Here is a 10,474-nt window from a genome sequence, read left to right as displayed (position 1 = left end):
CCAGATGTCCCTCAACAAAGGAATGGATACAGAAAATGTGGTACATTTACACAATGGAGTACTACTCAGCTATTAAAAACAATGAATTTATGAAATTCGTAGGCAATTTGATGGATCTGGAGTATATCATGCTGAGTGAGGTAACCCAATCACAAAAGAACACATGTGATATGCACTCACTGATAAGTGGATATTAGCCCAGAAACTTAGCCTACCCAAGATACAATTTGCAAAACACAAGAAAATCAAGAAGAAGGAAGACCAACACATGGATACTTCATTCCTCCTTAGAATAGGGAACAAAACACCCATGGAAGGAGTTGTAGAGACAAAGTTTGGAGCTAATAAAGAAGGAAAGACCATCCAAAGACTTCCCCGGGGAACCATCCCATAAACACCCACAAAACCCAGACAGTATTGAATATGCCAGCAAGATTTTGCTGACAGGACCCTGATATAACTATTTCTTGTGAGGCTATGCCAGTGCCTGGCAAATACAGAAGTGGATGCTCACAGTCATCTATGGGATGGAACACAGGGCCCCTAATGAAGAAGCTAGAGAAAGTACCCAAGGAAATAAAGAGGTCTGCAACCCTATAGGAGGATCAACAATATGAACTAACCAGTACCAGAAAAACCCTATAGGAGGATCAACAATATGAACTAACCAGAACTATGTATCTAGTTGCATATGTAGCAGAGGATGGCCTAGTTGGCCATCAATGGGAGGAGATGCCCTGGTCTTGTGAAGATCATATGCCCCAGTAGAGGAGAATGCCAGGGCCAAGCAGTGGGAGTGGGTGGGTTGGGGAGCAGGGTGGTGGGAGGGTATAGGGGACTTTCGGGATAGCATTTGAAATGTAAATGAAGAAAATATCTAATAAAAAACAAAACAAACAAACAAACAAAAAACACCTTGCCATGTTCCTCTAAGGACCAGAATTTGGATCACTAAAACACAAGTACAACTCAGTTGGGTACATACCACTTAGATTACATATCTTAGTCCACAGGAGAAAGAGAAAGGGAATTCCCATGTTATACAAGGTGTTGAGCAACTGAAGAAGACACAATGTCAACCACTGGCCTTTACAGACACAGACATACACTATGTATACTCACACACACTTGCAAATATGCACGCATATGTGCACACATACCACATCCATATACATATGGGAAGAATATTTCTATGTGTTGCAATCCCACTCTGCTCCTCCAGTCCTTCCACTAGCTCCCCAACCAGGGTCCCTTAGATAAGTTTGGTAGTTGGCTTCAAGCATCCACATCTGCATTGGTCAGTTGCTGGCTGAACCTCCCAAGACCATTCCTTATAATGAAGTTGTGGATTATATCTTAAGGAGANTATGTTGATTTCAGTATCGACTTAACTCATTTCTTTATTCTTTTAAGAGGTTAAGATATTACAAGTAGAAATATCTGAGAAAACAAACTGTTCTCATTGCATAATAGAGACCAAAAATGATACTTAAATTTACATACTCACATCAACAAGCCAAATGTCATCCTTTCGATTATCTTTAAATCTAAAAAGAAAAAAAATCTGATTTTATATTTATGTTCACAAACAATATCCCTGCCAGTAGTATTTATTATTGCAATGAGAATAATTTACAAATGTACAACTTACTTAATAATACTGAACTTATCAATACCTAACAATAAAAGTTTTATATAAAATTTTTACTCAGTGACTGCTAAATCTTATCCTATCCAGTAAATAGTTTAAGAATTAAAATTGAAAAAAATGACTAAAGAATTGAAAAAGTTCCAACAAAAGAAAGGAGAATTTTTGGAGAAAACCACAAATGTAGTCTGTTTCCTTTATCTGGTATTCCACTCTGAGCAAGAGGTTCCTCTATACTGAACAAGTATTAGTTTTCACTTCTTGTCATTATTCCAGTAACAATACACCAAAACTATTTATATTATACTTTGCTAGGTGTTACATGAACTCTAGGGATGAGTTAAAATATAAAGGAAGATGTGTATAAAATATATGCAAATAAGAACTTGAGCATCTACACTTTGTTATCTACAGAAAAATCCATGAGTCTTGAGGGATTAATAGTGTATGTCTCAGCTCTTTATTCCTCTATTCAATTTTAAACCTGTTCAGGAAATTCAATGTAGAAGAGCTAGGTGAAGCTCAGAAAAGACTGCTTACAAGATTGGCCCCTTCCATAAATTAAGAACTTGTCATTTCCTGGCAAAGAATGCAGTTCTAATAAAATATTTGTGAAAAGCAACAAATCCAGAATTGCTGCACTAGGACCACATATCTGAGATTCATTTCAGGCTACAATGAATTCATAAGATGCCATCAGCTAGTTAATTCAAAACTTCAGGGTCACCATTAGATGCAAAGCTCTTAGAAAATCTGAACAGGAAGCAAATCTGCCAATCAGGCCCCAGAAAGAGTAGGAGTAAGTCAGCACAAAGCATAGGATGACAAAGCACACTTAAGAGACTAGAATTCAGGTCTAGATGAACATTACAGACAACACAAGGGGTCCAACATGTTTCATCTGGTGAAAATGGCTTGACTTTTGGCTTCAGAAATCTCCCTGTACAGTATATTTATCCTCTTCCGGGATGCAACAAATGGGACATATTTGTTTCATATTGTTTTGGTGACTTTTCACAATGGAATTCCCTTTTCATGGGGCACTGTCTTCTGGATCTGAGCAGCAACATTGCCTGGCACTATTACAAGATGCATTTCAGTTTTCACATTCTACAAACAAGCAAGATACTCTATTAAAATTTCCCAATGGCTGGGCAGTGGTGGCACAGGGCACCACCTACCACAGCACAATCCCAGCATTTGGGAGGCAGAGGCAGGTGGATTTCTGAGTTCGAGGCCAGCCTGGTCTACAGAGTGAGTTCCAGGACAGCCAGGACCTCACAGAGAAACCCTGTCTCAAACAAAACAAAACAAAACAATGGAAGAGCCTTTCAGGTGAGCATCATGTAGGGAGCAAAATGACTACCAAAAGTGAAACTTCCCTCTCTTCAGGCAGAGTTACCATTATAAGAACAGTATGAAAAGGTGGCTGACAGTGACAAACCCAATCATTGAGTTAAATAAAGCTACTCTCCTGTTATCAAAGAGTTTTCCTCAAATACGTACTTTCTATAAGTAATCTTCAAACACAACCTCAATGACTATCACTTTGACTAGAGCCCATGGGATGTTCACATTTCTTGGTAATCCATAAGAGTACTTGTATTGAATTGATCACGCCTTTACAACAGCAATTATACCACACAGTTGGCTGCCAAGGTGATTGATGGGTACAAGGAATAAACTGAAATTGTCTGCAAATTGTTCAGTGAGTAAGAGAGTTTGCTGTACAAGCAGGGTCAGGATTTAGATTTTAGCACCCTCAAAAACAAAACAAAACAAAACAAAACAAACCTAACATTATACCTGCAATCTCAGTGTTACAAGAATAGAACCAGGAAGAGTGCTGGGGTTTGCTAGATACTGACAAGCCTCAGGTTAAGTGAACGATCCTGTCTTAAAGATATAACAAAGAAGGGCAGGACTACCAGAGTAACCATCTGTCTTCTGCATAAGCCTGAAAAGATTGTGTTCACACATACACACACACAAATTACAAACACCCCCCACCCCCATAGAAAACTGGAAGTAACAAGTCTTGATTCATCTACTGTTAGCAATGAAAAGTATGAGATAAAAAGGATGGTAGCTCCTTGGTAGGTATTTTTTGTTTCCGTCATGAAATAGTACCATACATGCAACAAGCAGATGAAGCGGGCAGGGAAATCCATATCACTGATGAGGAGCACAAAAGAAAACACTTCTGCCTCTCTGCCTAAGTGAGAAAGTGACTAAGTTAAAGACCCCAATAAGAACATTTAAATAGCAAAGTACATGAAAAAAGTGAAGCCTCCAATAAAGATACTAACAAGTATGTAGAAGTGCTGGTATACATGAGATTGGTTGGCATGGGAGGCCTGAGTCCTTGACAACATGTTCCTCCAGAGACTGGTTGTATACCAGATCTGATGTGGGAAAGGAACCCATGTGGCCTACCAAGGAAGATTGCTATCAGCTGCAGTCAAGGTATAAAGAGTGACCTTGATTTTTGCAATGAAGTTTGACTTCCCACCTATTATGAGCAAGGTCTTGTGAATAAACCTGCTATACTACAGGTTAAACACTGAATTCCAGCACTAACTCTGTATTATTAAACCAAAAGAAAGAACAATATGGAAACATTTGCTGGTTTTTCATCTTAGAACTATTAGTGAAACTCTCTGGGGCACTCCTCCATTTTGCATGTAAATGGAGGCACGTTAAACAACTCCTGAAACAAAATTGGCAATGCTAATATCAGTCACCACTGTACCTATTATTTAAAGATTAGATTCATGTGTGGACATTTTAATGGCATCTGAATTAGATAAAGTTAAATAGAATTTAATAGTATTTTACACATATATGTATACTCACGATTCATTTAGATCTTCTACAAATCCTTTACAAACAACCAGATCAAGTAAAATAACTGGAAAGGAGAAAATGTAGAAAATAAATGATTTATTACTTTGATTTTTACCTTAAGTCTAAATTGCCTATACAATGTTTGAACTTTTTTATTATCTACCAAAAAAATTCACCAATAATCCATTATAAGGTTTAAGTGACACAAAAGCAAAAGTAGTTCATCCACTCAGTAAAAATTTACTCTGCATGCAATCATGTTTCATAAGGCATAGTGTAAGTGAATACACATAATACATATTTCTACATAATTCTACATATTGCCACTTGTTTTAATTTTTCCTTTTTACTAATTTTCTGGCCTAGAGATAAAAGTAACTTTCTTTTTCTCTAGTGGCATTTATCCCCTCGATACAAAGTCCAAATGCAATTCCCCAAAATAGGTAGAAAAAGAAAATACTGCACTCCAGTTCTAACACTTATTCCAGGGCAGTGCCTGGTTGACAGAGGGTTCTAAATTGGTGGCTGAGTCAGGGGTGAACCACAGAGAACCCAAATACTCCCCGCTGAAAGTAAATGGCTGAGAGCTTTAAAGATGCTTGGACTCTTCAAACCAGTCTTGGACATCTTACCAGTATCTGTCCTTGGCCATCATCCCTCTCTTAGGTTGATCAAGAAAAGTGCTTCCACTGTAACAAGACTCAGAACCTATGCCAAATTGGGGCTCAAAATCCTTGTCCTTCCATCAGTGGAGTCAAGGAACCTTCCTGATCGCAGAGAAGATAACAGTGCCCTCTCGGCATTGGGCGGAGGATCGCGCAGAGTCCCGCGGAGGAAGCCTGACCCACTCAGGAGGCAGAGTAGAAATCCTAAGTACCCCGCGGCGCGGCCCCACACGGCCGGGCTTCATTCGGGACCAACTTCCCACCCGTTCCCCCACCACCCCGCATGCTCCTCACCGGCAGCGCAGAGCCAGAGGGCCGCCCAGCTCCTCCGTCCCGCTGCATTCGCCATCGAGCGCGGCGTGAATCCCGCGATGAGCGCAAGCAGAGACATAGAATGGCCTGTGCCAGGGGCCCACCTCCCAGGAAAGGAAAGAGAGGAAGACCTGGGACGCAGCTCCCGACCGGGGCGGGGCGGGGCGGGGTAGGCCGGCCTCTTCAGGATCCTGGTAGCCCAGCGGTGGTAGCCTGTGAGCATGCGCGAGAAGCGACGCATGCGCCCGAGCAGTGCGCACGCGCATTTGAGTTCTCACGGAGTTTTTGTTTGTTTGTTGTTGTTGTTGTTTTGCTTGTTTGTTTGTTTTTAGCTGAGTAAGAGCTCCGAAGAGCGTGGGAATCCGTGCGGGGTTCTTCCTGTAACGGCGCAAGTGTGCTGCGGGACTCTTCCCGGAATGCACGTATGGCCTTGTCAGGCTAGCTTAGTGCTTGAAGTGAAGTAGGGTACTACATGCACTGCAAGCCTAAGTTTTGTCACATGTTTTAAGATTGCTACTAAGTCCAGTGAACTCACTTGTACACCGGGCTGGGAAATCGTGCTTTAAAATAAAAGACCGGATTGCTGAGTTCTAGACACCCTCTGTAAAATCCTGTTTAGAATCATATAAATTGATTCATTACTATGATGAATGAGAGAACTATGGACAGTTAACAGTTCTCTGGTGGTGTATGTGACATTTTCTTTCTTTTTTTTTAAACTTTATTTCATCATTACATTTTACTTTTTTAAAAAAGTAAACAATAGTAAAAATAACACAGCAAGAGCTTATTATACACAAAATGGGAACTCAAGAAGCAATTCAATAGCATTACATTTGAACAAGCACCACTTAACAGCATTCTTATCTCACTTACAAATGCAAACAGTGAGGCTAAGAAAGGGAGTTTCACCCAGCATGTGACGTTTTCTTAAGTGATAGATTGCCATGCTAATGCAAGCAGCAAAAATGAAACTGCGCCACGCACACAGGTCTTCAAGAATAGTTTCAGTATGATAAGGGGGACGAATGTGTCTGTATATGTGTATATTAGTGATCCAAGTTCATCATAAACATGTTTAAAAATGTTAATAAAAAGAATCGCTTCTTCATAAACTTAAAAAAGGGGAAGTTAATTATAACATCTTGGTTATGTTTTTACTGTTTCCTGATTATTTGTGGACTGAAGTCCTTAGTATAAAATTTTTGTATTGCAGCCTCCTTCATCCTTTTTTACATTGTGATTTATAAAAATAGTACACTTCTTATAAGTAGGTCCCTGTGGCAGTCACTGACTTAGATGAGAATTTTTTTAAAAAAAATAATGAAGTGCCAGGAGATTTGGATTACATTAGATCTTAGAATTTATGTCATGAAAACAGAGCATGCAAAGGCAGAGAAGGAGAAGGAGAAGGGAGGGAGAAAGGGCCAAGGCAATATGTGAGAAGTGTCCCTCACAGGTTCATGTATTCCAGCAGCTATTCCTTAGCTGGTAGTGCTCTTTAGGGAAGTTCTAAAACCTGAACATGATGCCTAGCTGACTGAAACAAAACCTTAAGACAAGGACTTCCAAATTTCACTGCACCTGGGCTCTCTGTTCCCTCACAAAATGCCGTGTCACCAATTGCCCTATACCTGCTTCTGCCTCAGCACCTTCCCCAGTCATGATGTACTATATCCTCTCAAACTATTTAAAAAGAAATTCAGTGGCTTCTTTCAAGTATTTTATCACAGCTATGAGAAAAGTATCCAATACAACTACATATGAAGCAGCAGTTAATAGGATGAACAACTTTGTAAATAGGAAGCTTAAACCTTAAAAATAGGGAAAACACATTCAAGAATAAAACTGAATTTAGAATTAGCCTTCATATAAATTAATTCATATTTGAAATAATTTCCATAAAGAAAGCAGTAAGCTCAGTAATTAAAATGTGCTGATCTAGGATCAACTTTTTTTTTTTTAAAATCAGTTATTACTGATAATTCTCCAGAAAAACAAAAACAGTAGGAAAGGTTTTATTGGACGTGGTTCACAAGATAAATAAGACTTGTGATCTGAAGGTGTAAACCAGTGGTATAATTCTGAAGGCTAAGAACTCAGGACAGGCAATAGCAACACATGAATGTTCCAACACAGTGTGGACCCCCAACTCCCCATGACCTTTTAGTTCTATCTAAGATAAATATGCATGATGCACATCCACACTGAAGAAGACTACCTAGTTTGCTAAGTTTCTTATTCAGTCATTAAACACTTCCAGAAATGCTTTCACAGAATACACTCAGAATAACATTTTAACACCTGTCTGAAAAATCCTTTATTGCAGTAATTAGGCACATAAAAGTAGCTATCAAATTGTTGTTTCAAACTTCCCGCAATAGGAGCAATAGAGCACATTCACCAGTTTATCCAACAAGGCTAGTAGAAAGTTGATACAAAACCCAGAACAGGCAAATGTGAGAAAGAAAATTATACAGATAATTTACTTTAGAGAAGAATGGAAATGATATATATTTTTTAAAGATTTATTTATTTATTATATGTAAGTATACTGTAGCTGTCTTTAGACACTCCAGAAGAGGGAGTCAGATCTTGTTACAGATGGTTATGAGCCACCATGTAGTTGCTGGGATTTGAACTCTGGACCTTTGGAAGAGCAGTCGGGTGCTCTTACTCACTGAGCCATCTCACCAGCCTGGAAATAATATTCTTAAGGAAAGATCATAGGCTAATGCATCTGAATGTTTGATTCCCCAGTTAGTAGAATTTTCGGGGAAGGATTAGGAGGTATGGCATTGGTATGAAGGTTGGAGAGGTGTGTCACTAGAGGTAGGCTTTGAGGTTTCAAAAGCCAACACTGTTCCCAATTATCTTTCCTCCTGGCTTCTGCCTATGATTCAGACATAAACTCTCAGCTACTGCTCTAGCATCATGCCTGCTTACTGTCATGTTCCCAACCATTATGGTCATGGACTCACCCTCTGAAATTATAAGTCCCCATTAGAAATTTTCTTCTATAAATAATCTTGGTAATGGTGTCTCTTCATAGTGCTGTAAAAGTGACTGAGACATATAGAGACCTACAACTGATCAAGGTGCAGAGAATGAAAGACTATGAAATGCTCATCCATAAATGGGAGATTACTATCCCACCTCTTCTTCCAGTCCTCAGGGATCATTACAGAAGTGAAGGAGGAAAGATGTTAAGAGCCAAAGGTGGTGAATAACTATAAGGAAACAATACTTCCCAAACAAGACAGGACAGTATAAATGTACTATTCTTTTATTCATCAGATGCAATTGTTGTCTTACTGCTGGCTTACTGCTGAATAAGCTCACCCTTTTTAGTTTTTTCCTGAACTCTGGGTGGTTGGTTCAACTCAACTGTTCTGGGTCAAGCTTCTCTCCAAGATAACTGGTTCAAATAGGGTTTCTTCAGCTTTTCACTGAATTGCTTTGCTTATAAAAAACTATCTTAAAACTCCATGAACTGAACTACACTGACTGCTCTGACTGCATGAACTGCATGAACTCAACTGAACTCAACTGAATCGTACTGCATTGCCTGAACTCAACTGACCTGCACTCATGGAACTGCCCACCTTCTTCCTGCACTGCTTCTAAGTAGTTTTCTTTTCTGTCTGTTCTTATGAGAGTTGGGCATATCCTATCTCTGACTCATTCTGTCAAATCTTTCTATGATTCATAATATTGTCTGCCTCTCAGACATCATTGTTTGGCATTAAAGGTGTGTACTAAGGGTATGTCTGTATTCCAGTCACAGGAAGAATTAATTCTTAAGTTAATTCTTAATACGAAGGCAGTGTGTTTGTTTTCTGTTGATGAAATTTAAATAGCACTCCTTTGTGATTTACAGGTTCTACAGATAAGAAAGCCAAAGAAATAAGCTAGATCAGTGAGATTGAGGAACATCCTTGGGTAAACAAATAGCAATCCTTGGATTTGTTTGAATCCTAACTCTTTTGGAAGAGCCAGCCTAGAGAAGGCCTTGACATCTGAATGTGTATCAGATCTCCTCTGAGAGAAACTCTAAATCTCATTCTTTACATAAAGCCATCTTGAAAAAAAAATGTTCACATGGATGGGGGAAGATTGAGGAAAATAGTCTGCTACTCTTGTTTGTGCCCACATCCTTCTGTCTCTCTCTACCATTCCTCCACCATTTACTTGCTCCTCTTAATGGTGCCTGGGATCTCTGAGTGTTCAGGGTCATCTCAGGAGTGGTCTTATGCCTGCTCATTCATTATGACAACAGGTAGGCGTCATTTTGGACAAGGTCTGCTCCCCCTGCTCCCAGGCCTATGCAATACCTGACTGGTGATCATCTCAGGTTAGCTCCCTGTCTAGGCCCCATGTCACTGGTCTGGTGGCCATCTCAGACTCAATCCTCGCCTGCCTGAGTGGGCCCATGTGAGGGTTGTTTATCTTGGGCTCATTTCCCCCAGTTCCCTCAGTCCCATGCAGGGTTCTTCTATTCTCTGGCTTGCTCCCAGTCTTGGGAACTGCCGGGGCTTGCATAGTGGCAGACTGAGGGTAGTCTCAGGCTAGCTCCCTGTCCAAGCCCCCTGTTGCCAGAATGGTCGTTGCTTCAGGTTCACTTTTATCAGGGAATGTTAAGGTACTAATCATTCAGATGTTCATTAGTCAGAACACTAAGTGTAGACATCACCTTCTGATGCACATGTGACACAGCAACCACACCTGCAACACTTATAGGAACAGGTCTTTTGAGTAATTTAAAATACTTATTTCTAAATCACTCTGGACCTGTAGGTGCTAATAAAAATTTGAGAGGGAGCAAATAACTTAGATTCTTATTCATAATCATGAAGATATACTTTAAGCCTTATTTCTTATAATTTTTTCATAATTTCTACAGTGTACTGTCCCATTCATGTCTTCTTTGTCTCTACACATAGAGGATTATGCAGTTTATGCAAATTAAGTTGCACGTTACTGATCAACACTACTAAAATCT

The 10,474-nt window shown here is 39.7% G+C and overlaps 1 pseudogene; it reads right to left on the bottom strand.

Annotated features, from left to right (window-relative positions):
* Nucleotides 1–10,105: 10,105 nt before the first annotated feature.
* Nucleotides 10,106–10,214, bottom strand: LOC115065546 (annotated as a pseudogene).
* Between the last annotated feature and the right edge of the window lie 260 nt (nucleotides 10,215–10,474).

The sequence above is a fragment of the Mus pahari genome, chromosome 15 (genome assembly GCF_900095145.1).
Source record: "Mus pahari chromosome 15, PAHARI_EIJ_v1.1, whole genome shotgun sequence".
NCBI classification, from domain to species: domain Eukaryota; kingdom Metazoa; phylum Chordata; class Mammalia; order Rodentia; family Muridae; genus Mus; species Mus pahari.
This window is presented reverse-complemented; position numbering and strand designations above follow the sequence as displayed.